The sequence below is a fragment of the Coenobita brevimanus genome, chromosome 116 (genome assembly GCF_032717465.1).
Source record: "Coenobita brevimanus isolate Jiangsu-jjx chromosome 116, ASM3271746v2, whole genome shotgun sequence".
NCBI lineage: Eukaryota > Metazoa > Arthropoda > Malacostraca > Decapoda > Coenobitidae > Coenobita > Coenobita brevimanus.
In genome coordinates, this window is record NC_137069.1 from 37,445,784 (window position 1) to 37,461,225 (window position 15,442).

Genomic DNA, 15,442 nt, shown 5'->3' on the forward strand with positions numbered 1-15,442 from the left:
GGCTGTGTCATCACTTATTCATTCACAATTTCTCTCCATTTATTTCTGTCACGCACAGCCACTCTTCCTTGCTCAACAGACATCCCTCTCGCATCCAGCGCTCTCTTCATACTGTCCATCCATCCTATTCGTGGTCTTCCTCTCAGCCTTACACCTCTCACATCAGATCTAGTTATCTTTTTCACCAATCGCTCATTATCCATTCTCTCCATATGCCCATACCATTGCAACACCCTCTGCTCAACTCTACCAGCCATCTCCCGAACAACTCCAGTTCTCCTTCACACTTCATCATTTTGCACTCGATCCATACGCGTCACTCCACACATACTCCTCAGACATCTCATCTCCATTACATTCAAACTTTTCCTCTCTGCTACACCCATATTCCATGTTTCAGCCCCATATAATGCAGTCGGTACCACAACACCCTCATACAGCCTTCTCTTTACATCCATTCTAAGCAAACGACATTTAAACACTTTTTTCATTCCTCCCAGCACCTTTCCTACTTCATTTATTCTAAACTTCACTTCTGCATCTATTCTTCCATCCACAGCAACATGTGACCCTAGATATTTAAAACAATCTACCTCCTCAAGCAACTCACCATTCAAAACTATATTCATCCCCCTACCATCTATCAACCTCGTACACTTCATTACTTTACTCTTATTCCCATTTACTTTCAATTTCCTCCTTTCACACACCCTTCCAAACTCCTCTACCAACTGTCTCAATCTCTCCTCTGAATCAGTCACCAGTGCAATATCATCTGCAAACAGCAGCTGCTTCAGATTCCACTCTCCTCCATCAACATTTATTCACAGAGGAAATATATGCAGCATGTGAGGTGGTGTGTGGGGTGAAGAGAAGACGAAAGGGGGTGCAAGGAACAGCATGGTGGAATGAAGAGGAGAGACAGGCTGTGGCACAAAAGAAGAAAGCATATAATGAATGGATGAGAAATAGGGGCGTGGAAGAAGTTGAGAGACGGAAGAGAGAGTTATATTTATGTAGAAAGGAAGAGAGAGGTAAAAAGATTAATAAGAGAAAGTAAGGAGAGAGTGGATGAGGAATTTGGAAGGAATCTGAGTCTCAAGTGGAGGGAATGTAAGAAAATGTTCTGGAAAGAGGTAAAGAGAGTCAAACAGGGTGGCAATGAATTAGTAGGGGAGTGAAAGATAAAAATGGTAGATTACTAGTTGAAAAGGGAGAAAAAGTGAGCAGATGGAGAGAACACTTCAGTGAATGGTTGAACATAGAGAATGAAAGTAATGCGAGTATAAGTGGCTGGGGAATGGCCGGGAGAAGGAGGGAAGTGAGAAGACAAGAAGAAATCAGTAGGATGGAAGTTGTGGAAGCAATGAAGAAAGTCATAATGGGGAAAGCCCTAGGAACTGATGGAGTGTGTGGTGAAATGCTGAAGCATAGGGGAGAGATAGTAATAGAATGGATGTGGAAGATGTGCAGATTGGCCTGGGAGGAAGGTAAAGTCCCGGATGATTGGAAGCCAGGTATAATTATTCCCTTGTACAGAGGGAAAGGGGAAAAAGAAGTGTGTGGTAATCATAGGGGCATTTGACTTCTTAGTGTAATAGGAAAAGTATACGGTAGGATACTTATTGACAGAGTTAGGGAAATAACTGAGGAATTAGTTGGAGAAGAACAGGGAGGCTTTAGGAAGGGAAGAGGTTGTGTAGATCAGATATTCATTCTTAGATCTTTAGTGGAAAAGTATCTAGAGAAGAGAAAATAGTTGTATGCGGCCTTCCTGGATTTGGAGAAAGCATATGACAAAGTGGATAGACAAGGATTGTGGAAAGTATTAAGAATATATGGAGTAGATGGGAAATTGATGAATGCGTGAATAGTATGTATGAGGGTGCTAAGGCTGTAGTGCGTATGGATAGTGAACTGAGTGAGTTTTTCTATTTGAAGGTTGGATTGAAACAGGGATGTGTCATGCGTCCATGGTTGTTCAATCTGTATATGGATGGGGTTATAAAATAGATACACAGTAGGGCAATGGATGTTGGAGTGGCCCTTGTGAGAGAGGGCAGTGTTTGGAAACTCCCTGTACTGTTGTTTGCAGATGATACTGTGTTGTTAAGTGAGGATGAAGGGGAGCTGCAAGGCTTGGTAGATGAGTTTGGGAAAGTGTGTAAGAAACGTAATCTAAAGGTGAATGTAGGGAAGAGTAAAGTTATGGTCTTCTAGAGAGGTGAAGCCAGTGAATGTACAGTGAGATTGGATGATGAGGAAATGGAAAATGTGAGTACATTTAAGTACTTGGGTAGTGTGATGAGTAAGGATCGAAGTTTGGAGGGTGAAATGCTTGAAAGGGTACAACAAGGAAGGAAAGTTGCTGGTTCCTTGAAGGCAGTGATAAGAAATAGGGAAGTGAGCATGGAAGTGAAAAAGTTATTACATGACAGTACTGTGATACCAACTCTAGCGTATGGAAGTGAAGCTTGGACGTTGTTAGAGGGACACAAATCAAGAGTGAGAGCAGTGGAAATGAGTTATTTGAGATGGGCCTGTAGAGTCACATGGAGAGACAGGCTGACAAATGAGGATATAAAGGAGCGATGTGGTGTGGATGTGGATGTGATAGGAAGCATTAGGAGAAACTCACTGAGGTGGTTTGGCCATGTGGAGAGGATGGAGGGTGAGAGGCTGACGAGGAGAGTGTATGTGAGGGAGGTGGAGAGGGAGATAGGAAGGGGAAGGCCAAGGATGAGATGGAGGGATGGAGTGGAGAGGTATATGAGAGAGGGGGGTGTTAATTGGGAGCAGGGCAGTAAAACGGCAGGGGACAGGGTGACGTGGAGGCGATTTGTTTGTGGCCACCCCGTATAAGGGTTTATGGCGTCTGGCAATAGATAGATAGATAGATAGATAGATCTTCTCCTCCTGCTCCTCCTCCTCATTCTCTTCCTCCTCCTCCTTCTCCTCTTCTTCTTCTTCTTCTTCTCCTTCTTCTTCCTCTTCCTCCTCCTCCTCCTCCTCCTCCTCCTCTTCTTCTTCTTCTTCTTCTTCTTCCTTTTCTTCTTTCCCTTCAAGTTTTTCTCCCTGTTCTTCATCTTTTTTTTTCTTTTTCTCCATTTTCTTCTTGTTCTACTGTTTTTTGTTCTTGTTCTTTTTCTTCTTTTTCTTGTTTTTCTCTTTGTTGTTGTTGTTGTTGTTGTTGCTTTTCTTCTTCTTTTTCTCCTCTTTCTCCTTTTTCGGTCTTCTTCGTCTTTATCTTTCTTCTGCTTTATTTTTCTTTCTTTCTTTCTTTCTTTTTCTTCTTCTTCTTCTTCTTCTTCTTCTTCTTCTTCTTCTTCTTCTTCACACCTAAGTATTATTTTCTTCTGTGGCACACCTAACCCACCCCATATGTTTAAAATTAATCTAAACTAGCCCAGCCTAACCTGACCTACTCTGACTTAACCAACATTTTCATCATGTAACTTTATACACCCTTCACCTTTCCATTCGGTTCCCGCAACGCCCATCTCAACAGTTACTTCAACAAACAAGGGATGAGGCTATGGTACACCTAATGTCTGACTTGGCTCGTATCTCTGACTGGGGTAAAAATAATATGGTTGTTTTTAATGCATCTAAGACTCAGTTCTTACACCTATCAACCCGACAAAATCTTCCACAGGAGTACCCACTAATGTTTAATAATATTCAGCTTAATCCTGCATCATCCTTGAACATGCTTGGGGTTTCATTTACTCGGGACTTATCTTGGAAAGATCATATTACATCTCTTGTAAAATCTGCTTCCAAGAGATTGGGTGTGCTAAGCCGACTCCGCTCTTTCTTTACCCCTGCACAATTGTTGACTCTATACAGGGGTTTTATCCGCCCCTGTGTGGAGTACAACTCTCATGTGTGGTGAGGCTCCCCACATACAGCCCTTCTCAATAGGGCGGAGTCAAAGGCTTTTCGTCTCATTAACTCTCCTCCTCTTACTGACTCTCTTCAATCTCTGTCTCTTCGCCACACTGTTGCATCTTTATCTCTTTTCTTTCGCTGCTTTAATGGTCACTGCTCCTCTGAACTGTCTGCTTGCATTCCTCCACCTCTACGACGGGCCCGTAGCACCCGTCTGGCAGCAAACTCTCATCCCTTTTCTGTCCAACTTTCTAATGCAAGAGTTAACCGTTACTCCCAGTCTTTCATTTATGCAACAGGTCAGCTCTGGAACTGTCTCCCTCTGTCTGTATTTCCTGCTGCCTATGATCTCCAGTCTTTCAAACGCAGTGTGTCCAGGCATCTCAAAATGATCGGATCTTGAATTTGGCTCTCTACTGTATTTTGTTTTTCTCTTGGAGGGAACTGTTACTGCGGGCTCATGGCCTTTGGTTCCTTCTTCCTCGCATAAAAAAAAAATACAACAAACCTATCAATCTCTCACCTGTAATCAACCACCACAAAAATAGATAGATAGATAGGTAGATAGATAGATAAATAGTGGGATTACAAATGTCAGTTTTGCGTGGTCAGAATCTCTAGCAAAAAAGGGATTCAGGGATTAGGTTCGTCTCTGTGCAAACACAAAGCAAAAAAATAATCAATCTTTTGGTAATTGAGGCTTTGCAGTAATAGCCTCTTTTAAATTCTACTGGTAAACTTTGGTTGTATTTCTCTCTGTCTGTCTGTCTGTCTGTCTGTCTGTCTCTCTCTCTCTCTCTCTCTCTCCCTCAAGTAAAGTCACATACTCGTATATACTTAAACACATACACAGGCCCAAGTCTGTCTATCTACATCTATCTATCTAATTCTCTCTCTCTCTCTCTCTCTCTCTCATTTTTGTGTCTATCTTCTTGTCAGTTCCTTCGTCCCTTTTTCTACCTGATGTCTGTAACCATCTGTCTACATATCCATCCATCCATCCATCTGTCTATCCAACTGTCTGTCCTCCTTCATCCATCTGTCTATCCAACTGTCTGTCCTCCTTCATCCATCTGTCTATCCAACTGTCTGTCCTCCTTCGTCCATCTGTCTATCCAACTGTCTGTCCTCCTTCATCCATCTGTCTATCCAACTGTCTGCCCTCCTTCATCCATCTGTCTATCCAGCTGTCTCTCCTTCATCCATCTGTCTATCCAGCTGTCTGCCTTTCAATCCATCACAAAACATCCTGAATTATAGCCAGCGTAAATAATACTTCCATAGAACTAATTCGAGCTCACCTGCTGTCCTTATTCCGTTTCATCATTTTCATTAATATTTCAGCATTTTTTTTTAAAGTTTTCAGCGTGCATGTACTCCCATTTCCACATATATTCCTTTTCTCATTTTAACACTCCTCTTTTCAGTTCAACATATATTAATCCGGTTTTAGTATATTCATAATTTTCTTTTTGCGACTATACTTTCATATTTCGTGGTGCTGGAGAGGGTCGCCTTCAACTGGCGGCACTGATATAACTGAGTAGTAGCGCTGCCCGGTTATACATGCATCCCTCAACTTCCTTCCTACGTCCTGAAAGGAGGATGGTGGGCTGCAGGAGAGGGATAACTTCAGTATGCAATCCACTGGGTTCATATTCTGATGAACCTTGGGTTACTTCTGCTGCTGCTACGACTACTACTACTACTATTACTACTACTACTACTACTACTACGGGGAATTCTCTCTCTTTTGCTTTTTAAATTATACATTGATAATATAATTAAAACCTTATCGAAGGTGAATGTTGGATGTTGCCTTGCTTTTTTTTTTTTTTTTTTTAAGTAAATGTACAGTAATTGCATATGCAGATGACATTGTAATTTTAGGTGATTCAAAAGTAATTACTGAGTTACTGTGTAAAACATTTCAGACGTAGGTAAATAATTTGGAGCTGAAAATTAACAACAATAAATCCAAAGTTATGATATTTAATACAAGGAAAAATTAGGGCCACAGTATCCCTTGTACAAATCAGTATGAAGTGATGGAGACATTAATATTTAGGCTATGAAACTGAAGACAGTTTTTCTTATCAATATGATACTGAGATAAGATTAAATTCTTATTCTAAATTAAATTCTGTATACAGGGAATTCATTTTTTTCATTCAGCATCCAATCCTACGTTGCCCCATGAGAAGCGTAGGACCCCGGGGCTAGCCAAGTTGGTCCTGACATTTAAGATGAGCGTGACCAACCTCACTCATCCCTAAGTGGCATTACGCGAGCAATAAACCCCAGCCACTCCTTGGATATAAACCTTCACCTGCTTAATCCGACTGGAGCACCGTAATTACCCAATAAACCACCAGGCGCCAAAATTTGGTTATATGGTTACCACCCAGCGTAGTAAATGATGTCCTGGTGTACAGGAAACCATTTGGCTTGTCACTGAGTGTAGAGTCACCCACAGGCAGAAGGACGAGGAAAGAATGAAGGAAAGAAAGACAGAAGAGGAGGGAAGGAAAGAAGGATGGAGGAAAAGAAAGGGCAGACACCCGAGAGCAGCACTACTTCGAGTGAGTGGATGGTGAGCGCCCCTACCTATGAAAGAATGTGTCCCTGATTATGGGTTATTATGGGACTTAAAGAAAACACAAAAAGGTCCGCTGTTTAGAACATTTGAAGTTGCATATGCAAATGCAATGAAGAAAATATATAATTTACCAAGAGTAACAAGTAATCACAGTGTGGCCAAAGTAGATGGTCATTTTCTGCTAAGGCTTTATGCAGCATTCACACAGGCAAGATATGTGAAACCTTTATTTACGAAGAGGAATGCTTTATCTAGGATGAATATTCCTGTTTTTACCTCTGGTCATCATTCTATCCAGCAATGTAATCTCTTCAGTGAAAAATGAAATATAAATGTGAATATGGAAAATATAAAGTTAATTTAAATATTATGAATATGGTAATTGATATTATTAAATCAAGGATTGCTTGGGTTCAAAACTATGAAAAAACAAGATGATTGCAAGTTACTGTGTGAACAGATAAAAAGAAATATGGGTTTGAATTACTTGGGTGGTAATGGGCTGTGATGGTGTTGCAGTTGTGTTTTGGTATATGGTATATGTACACTTGTATAAAGCAGTATATGTATGAAGATATTTATGTGTGTATGCTAATGCAAGATAATTTAGCAACATAACAGAATCTTGTTTTTTTTTTTTAATGATAAATTAGTGGCTATGTTGTTTATTTAATAGAATGCTAGACTGTTGTCCCTCTTACTGGTCATATATATGTTATATACGAAATAAAGATGATTGATTGACTACTACTGCTACTACTACTACTCCTACTACTGCTACTACTACTACTACATTTTTCTTGGTTCAGATTAAGGATTACTCTATTTCCGATGGAGACTATCGATCAAGTAATGCCAGCTTCCGTCTGTGTATGTGTGTGTGTGTGTGTGTCTGTGTGTGTGTGTGTGTGTGTGTGTGTGTGTGTGTGTGTGTGTGTGTATGTGTGTGTGTGTGTGTGTGTGTGTGTGTGTGTGTGTGTGTGTGTGTGTCTGTCTGTCTCTCTCTCTCTCTAGCAAGACGTCTTTATCCCGTGAGAGGTGGTCACTGACACATCGCCTCCATGTCTCTCTTTTTCTTGTCATTTGTCTGCCCTCTGATTCACACCTCATTTCATATATCTTCCCTCCATTCCCCACCTCATCCTTGGGCCCGTATTCTTATCAGTTAAGGAAGCTCCTTGACACCTTTTCCTAAGTAGTTCAGTTTGTTACACCTTACACTCCTCTTCCATGTTACATAAATTCTCCGCAAATCGCAAAACTGTGCATAAATAACATACAGAAGAATATTAGCCACCTCTATTAAAATACAAATCGCTGACGAAGAGGTGTAAGGCTTCATTACCCAGTGAGAATGCAAGCCCTGGTCTTCCTCTCTTCCTCTTCCCCTTCCTGTGCCTTTCCCTTAAAAATTATATAAATCTTATTATTCTAGCCTCGGGTTCTTACTCTTGACATTTTTGAGCGAATTTCTTTTTTAAACCCTTCAATCTCATGACTTGTTTTCTTGTTTCCTATTTCCTGGCGACTTTACCATCTTAATGCTGGGCTAATGTAGTGAGGGGATCATTGAAGGCTGTATCTAACCCCCACCTTAATTTGGAAGGTCCCCCCCTCCCAGATTCGTAAGGACCCCCCCAAAAATCAGAAGGTCCCCCCCTATTTTGCAAGTCCCTCCGTAATTCAGAAGGTCCCCCCTAATTTGCAAGACCTTCCCTAATTCAGAAGGTCCCCCCTAATTTGCAAGACCCTCCCTAATGCGGAAGGCCCCTCTCATTCGCAAGGCCCCCCTAATTTGGAAGAGTCCCCCTAATTTGCAAGACCCACTTAATTCTGAAGGGTCCTCCTAATTTGGAAGATCCCCCCAATTCGGAAGGTCAGCTTAATTCAGAAGGTCTCTCCCTAAATTGGAGGGCCTCCCTAAACCGAATGGTCTCCCCCCCTAATTCGGAAGGTCTCTCCATTATCATTGTCGTTGGCTCCGTCATCATCAGCATCACTGTCATCACCACCATCACCATCGTTGTCGTCATCATCGTCACACACACACACACACACACACACACACACACACACACGCGCGGCATTTTCACTCTGGCATACCATCACCCACACTGCACACATCCATTATCATACCTACGTCACCAGTAGGAGGAAGGATTATTTCTTCCAGTCACACTCCCTCAGAATAGGTTTGCTCCCAATTAATATCCTCACTATGACTTCGTCCTCGTTTTATTCTTCCTGGCTGCTGATCTTTTTTTTTGGGGGGGGGGAGGGTGACATTGATTAGTTTTTCTCATCAGTTTTTCTCTCCACTCGATCTCTTGGACCCTACCTCACTCCATCCCAGGGTGGAAAAAGTGGTTTATATGATGATGATGATGATGATGCCTTTCAGATACCCCTCTTTATTCCAAAAGTCCCGTGAATCTGTTCCTGAAACCTTTTAAAGTGCTCCATTCCAAATATCGAATACTTCAACTGTTTCATTCCATTGGCTTTCCGTTCAGATTCCGAAATTCAGCGTGGCATAGTTTATCAGCCATGCCACCCCACTTTTTTCAGATATATTCGTTCATTTAGCTCTCCATGTTGGAGGTCACGGTAGTATTTCTGGCATGCCATTTGTTTTCGTTCGGAGTAGCGAAGGTAAATAAGGTGTCATTGTCTCAAAAAAAATTCTGTATCGCTTTTTCTCAAAGTCTTTCCTCATCTTTCCTCGTTTTTCTTTTCCACCCAATTCATCACATCTTTACAGTAGATATTTTAACGACGGAACATTGCCGCACCGAGGCTGTGAAATCTGTGTATTTATGTGGGGCTATACTGGTCGGGTGCAGTCATACTAGGCAGACCTATTATTAGATCTCTCTCTCTCTCTCTCTCTCTCTCTCTCTCGTTAACGCTAGAGTCGTCCCAGGGAGGCACGGGTTCAGTCCTTCCTTTAAGCACTAGCACAACGGGTAAGTAGCTCCCTAGAACCTCTTCCTTAGTCATTTATTTTTGTATATAGCTGGTTAACATCCTTTTTTTCCCATTATTTATGCAGAGGTTGGCGATGTTTGAAGGATTAATGTATAACACAAAATAGGACAGAAAAGCGCAATAAGCAAATTTAATAGCCTATAATTAAATAGCCTATAGGAAATGTTGTTAGGGAGCTGCCTTAACCCACTAGAATACGGGTGACGTTCTTTCAAAACATGGCTCACAGTCTTTAGAAAGTCAGTCTTGGAAAGAACAATACCGGGTTCTTGGCTCTTGCTGGTAAGACGCCTTGGCTGTGAACTAGGATATCATAGGTCGTAGTAAAGGACAGAAGACTCTACTCTTTTTGCCTTTACTTGGCCCAGATATTTGTCCTTTTCCAATGTTTTCCACCTTTTTCCACCTAGCACAGTAGCAGAAAATGACAAGGCTACGGCAATACAGCCTTAGCATAGCACTTATTAATGACTAGGATAGCAATTATATGTAAATTAGTTGAGATAACTAAGCATTCAAGAGTATAGGTGCGGCATTCACTTGATTGTGTGACATTCACATAGATATAGAAAGTATTATCAGCAAACACTTAGAAAGTATTACTAAAAATTTCTTTAATATAGATAAAAGTGTATCAGTCACAGTATTACAGCTATCGTTCATTTATATTCACCTGGCCTGGAGTTTACACTAACCTGGCCTGGATTTTACAGTCACCTGACCTAGATTTTACACTAACTTGGCCTAGATTTTACACTCACCTGGCTTAGATTTTATACTAACCTGGCCTAGATTTTACACTCACCTGACCTAGATTTTACACTAACCTGGCCTAGATTTTACAGTCACCTGACCTAGATTTTACACTAACTTGGCCTAGATTTTTGCACTCATCTGGCTTAGATTTTATACTACCCTGGCCTAGATTTTACACTCACATGGCCGATTTTAGACTCACTTGGCCTAGATTATATACTAACCTGAGCTAGATTTAACACTCAATGGCCTATATTTTCTTTTCCCATTTTGTTTCACGTACCTCTATGACAGAACCAGCCAATGCCGTGGCTCTATATCCTTCCCATAACACATCTTTGAATTTAGCATCCTATTTTAATGTTGATATATTGTTTCAACTCAGCACTGAAGAGATGGCAAGTTTAGACCAAGTAAAATGGTTAAGTAGATGATCCATTACAAGTGGAAATATTGGGTGGGAGAGTGAAAGGATAGAGCTTGAGTTCTTTTTCTCTAACATTTCAGGCTACACAGGATAGAGCTTGACTTCTTTATTTCTCTAACGTTTAGGGCACAGAACCTGGTTCTCTGAAGATGAGTTCTGTTTAGACCGAAGCGTTAAATAAAATAAATACATCAAGCTCTAATTTGTGCCTCTCTCCCACCCAATATTAAAATATATATGTTCACCTATCCTACCTTTCCTTTTCCCATCCTGGTCCCACCCTCCGCTGCTGACAGTTTCCTTGCCCTCCACCCCTGGCTGTCCATTATTTCTAAGGGGTTTTTGCTCAATATTCCTTTAATTTAGTCCGCCCTTGTTTCAACACTGCGGCCCACCCAATTATTCTTGCACCTCTCTCTCTCTCTCACTCTCACTGAAGTAATAATCAAAGAGAGAGAGAGAGAGAGAGAGAGAGTCCTCCAATCTCTCTCTCTCTCTCTCTGAAGTAAAATTGGAGAGAGAGAGAGAGAGAGAGAGAGAGAGAGAGCATCCTCCAATCTCTCTCTCTCTCTCTCTGAAGTAAAAATTGGAGAGAGAGAGAGAGAGAGAGTCCTCCAATCTCTCTCTCTCTCTCTCTCTCTCTCTGTATTTCGTCCCTATGCCTGACCATTTATATCTCTAATTTCTCTTTCTCTTTCCCTCCTTACTTTCTGATTTTCACTTTACATCTGTTTTCTGCTCCCTCCCTCCCTCTCTCTCTCTCTCTCTCTCTCTCTCTCTCTCTCTCTCTCTCTCTCTCACCCCATCCCTCTCACCTTCTCCTTTATGACACGTCCCTGTCTTGTATGCTCATTTCTCTCCCTTCCCTTCCAATCTGCCTTAATCTGCCGGGTAAGAAAAGCTGGCATAGTGTAAGCGAACCCTTGAGCCCTCCCCTTAGTACATAAGAACATAAGAAGAGAGGATAACTGCAGTAGGCCGGTTGGCACATGCTAGGCAGCTCCTAGAAGAGTAACTGAACTGCTAGAATGAGATAAGGATAGCAAAGAAGAAGGCTCTCCCCCACCCTCCAAACCCTCCAGCCGATGCCGGCAGGAAAAAGTCAGAAAGAACACCACGCCGCATAGAAAAGCTGGCGTGGACATTTTACAGGAAAGTGTGAAAGGAGAATAGAGACTATCATAGTGTAACCTGAAAAGAAAAATTTTTTTGAATTAGTATTGATTATAAGATTTTCTTTATTCTATATCTACCCCTTATTTGTCATATGCTTATCTAGCCTATGCTTGAAACTCTCAATGGAAGAGGCAGCAACTACTTTACTAGGTAGCTTATTCCATTCGTCTACTACTCTATTACCAAACCAATTTCTACCTATTTCCTTACTGAAACGGAATTTTTCTAGTTTGAAACCATTATTTCTAGTTCTATCCTGTATGCTCACTTTAAGTACCTTGCTAATATCTCCCTTATTTATACCATTCATCCATTTAAACACCTCAATTAAGTCTCCCCTTACTCTACGCCTCTCTAGCGAATGCAGACTTAGTCTTTTCAGTCTGTCTTCATATGACAGGTTCCGGACGTCATGTATCATTTTAGTCATTCTTCTCTGTACATTTTCTAACGAATTAATATCCATTCTATAGTAAGGACACCAAAATTGTACTGCGTAGTCTAAATGTGGCCTTACTAATGCGAGATAAAGTTTCAGTATTACTTTAGGTGATCTATTGCTCAAGCTTCTCGATATAAATCCTAGGACCCTATTTACTTTATTTCTCGCATTAATACATTGTTGCCTTGGTTTAAGGTCGTTACTAATCATAACTCCTAGATCTCTCTCGCATTCCGATTTGCTAATTTCTTTGTTATCTAAGCTGTATTTAGTATCTCCAATGGTCTTGCCTACGTTAAGTACTTTACATTTTTTAACGTTAAATTCCATTTGCCAAGTTTTAGACCATTTGGACAATGTATCGAGGTCATTTTGTAAGTTATGGCAATCGTCAGTCGAGTTAATGATACGCCCTATTTTTGTATCGTCGGCAAATTTGCTGATGCTGCTATTGACTCCTAAGTCTAGATCATTTATATATATGATAAATAATAAGGGACCGAGTACTGAACCCTGTGATAAACCGCTAGTTACTAATCCCCAGTCCGACTTAGTTCCATTTATTAATACTCTCTGCTTTCGTCCTTTTAGCCAGGATTCTATCCATTTTAAGATATCGCCGTCTATACCGTGTGCTCGAACCTTTCTAACTAACCTTTCGTGTGGGACCCTATCAAAAGCTTTACTAAAGTCCAGATAAATAACATCGTAAGCTTTATCGCTATCTACTGCCTCATAGACCTCCGAGTAGAATGACAACAAAATTGTGAGGCAGGATCGTCCTTGCCTGAATCCGTGCTGACTTTCGTTTATAAGATTAAATCTTTCTAAGTGTTCTTTAATCTTATTTGCCAAAATTGACTAACATTTTTCCTACTATTGACGTTAGACTTATCGGACGATAATTCGACGCAGCTGATTTATCACCCTTTTTAAAGATGGGCACTACGTTTGCGGTTTTCCACGCCTCTGGAACTTCTCCTGAACTTAAAGAGTCATTAAATAACGTTAAAAGTGGCTGACATAATTCTTCTTTGGTTTCTTTTATAATTTTTGCATATATATCATCCGGACCTGGCAATTTTTGAGGTTTTAACTTATTAATTTCTTTCAATACGTCCTCCTTACTAATGGTTATTTTACTAAGAATATTTTCCGTATTCTCATGGTAAATATTTGCTGTTTGAGGGACCAGGCTTAGATTTTCCTTGGTGAATACTGATATGAAATAATTATTTAGGATGGAGCACATTTCTTTATCTTCACTGGTAATGTCACCTGATTCTGTTCTGAGTGGTCCTATCCTATCTTTATTTTTCGTTCGGTACATTTGATAAAAACCCTTGGGGTTTTCTTTTGATTCACTAGCAACCTTAATTTCATAACTTCTCTTTGCTTTTCTTATCTCCCTCTTTACTTCTCTATTTAAAATCGTGTATCGGTTACGTAAGTGTTCCTCTCCACGTTTTATTTTTCTATATATTCCTTTCCTTTGGCCTATGAGAGATTTTAATCTGTTGTTTAACCATCTAGGTTCCGAATTATTCGTTCTAAACGGTTTTGAAGGAATATATCTATCTTGGCCTCCGTGTATTATATTTATTAACTCGTTATACTTCTCACTGGTTGAACGTCTGTTTGGTACTGGAGCTGAGTTAATTTCCGTCACCTGGACTACATTCCTATCTACCACCTCCCCCCTCACAGACACCTGACGGACATCCCCACGTGTTTCCTGCGCCTGACCTATGACCTGGGATTCCCCACTGACCTGGCATTCCCTCAAATAGCTAATCTCCCTGTGGAATACCGTTCGAAAATAAGCTCTTAAGCCATCGAAATCTCCTAGACGAAAATTAGGAATGGCGGAGGTATTTTCAGTGGAACAGACATCCCAAATAAATTTGAACTCAATTTCTTCATGATCGCTATTACCAAGTCGTCCACCAACCTCTATATCGCTAATGATATTTTCTTTATTAGCTAAAACCAAATCTAGCATATTATTACCTCTGGTGGGCTCCCTGATATACTGATAAAGGAAATTATCCTGTACTACCTCTAGAAATTCCTCTGACTCTGCATCTCCTGTCTGATTTCTCCAATCTATCCTTGGCAGATTAAGGTCGCCTACAATTATTACTAAGCTGGACTGTGATGCTTTCCTTATTTCCTCCCAAAGGTATTTACTATCAGCTCTACTTAATTTAGGAGATCTGTAAATTGCTCCTAAGACTAATTTCTCCCTATTGTTACTAATTTCAACCCAGACACTTTCTGTGTCCCTATTTACTTTAATGTCTGCTTTATTGTAACAGTTTAATGAATCCTTTACATAAATAGCTACCCCTCCCCCCTTTCTTCCCTGACGGTTTGACACAAAAATATTATAGCCTTTTATCTGATATTCTGCTAAAAATTCTCGAGTGTCTGTATTCATCCAAGTTTCACTAATAACGGCAATGTCTATTTTCTCTGTACAAATTAAAGCCCTCAGTTCATCCATTTTATTACGTAAACTCCGGCTGTTTGTGTAGTACACTTTCAGATTATTACGAGTAGTTATGCCTCTACCTTGGCATTTACTGTTATTTATTTTATTACTAACTGGGAAACTCTTTACTTTACTAATATAACAATTTTTTGTACTATCGCTTATCGCCCTTCTATCATCGCTTGTTCTATCATCTATCATCGCCTGCTCAATTTGAGGTGCCTGAGTGGATGTATCTACACTAATGGTTGAACTTTTGTTCTTAATTTTGCAAGTCTTGATGCATCTATCCAAACATGGTAATAATGATTTCTGAGTGTAGTTGCTGCAACTTCCTGTACACCTACTTCTCAGTCTCGAAAAATCCCTCCAACTCCCTATCTATCATTCCAGCTAAAACAGTAACTCCCTGCCTGCTATGATGAGTCCCATCCCAAATATACAAGGCACTCCGTCCATAAAACCGGTCCCAGCTGTCTATGAAAGGTATTGCATTATCTTTGCAATACCTTTCAAGGCGGCAATTAAATCCTATTGCCCTGCTCAACCATTCCCTTCCAACCCGCCACCTTGGTAAAACACCAAGCACTACAGGGGTTCACTCCCCTCTCCCTAACCTTTTCTAACATCAACTTGTACCTTTTCCACAGTACCTCACTCTTACGGCTA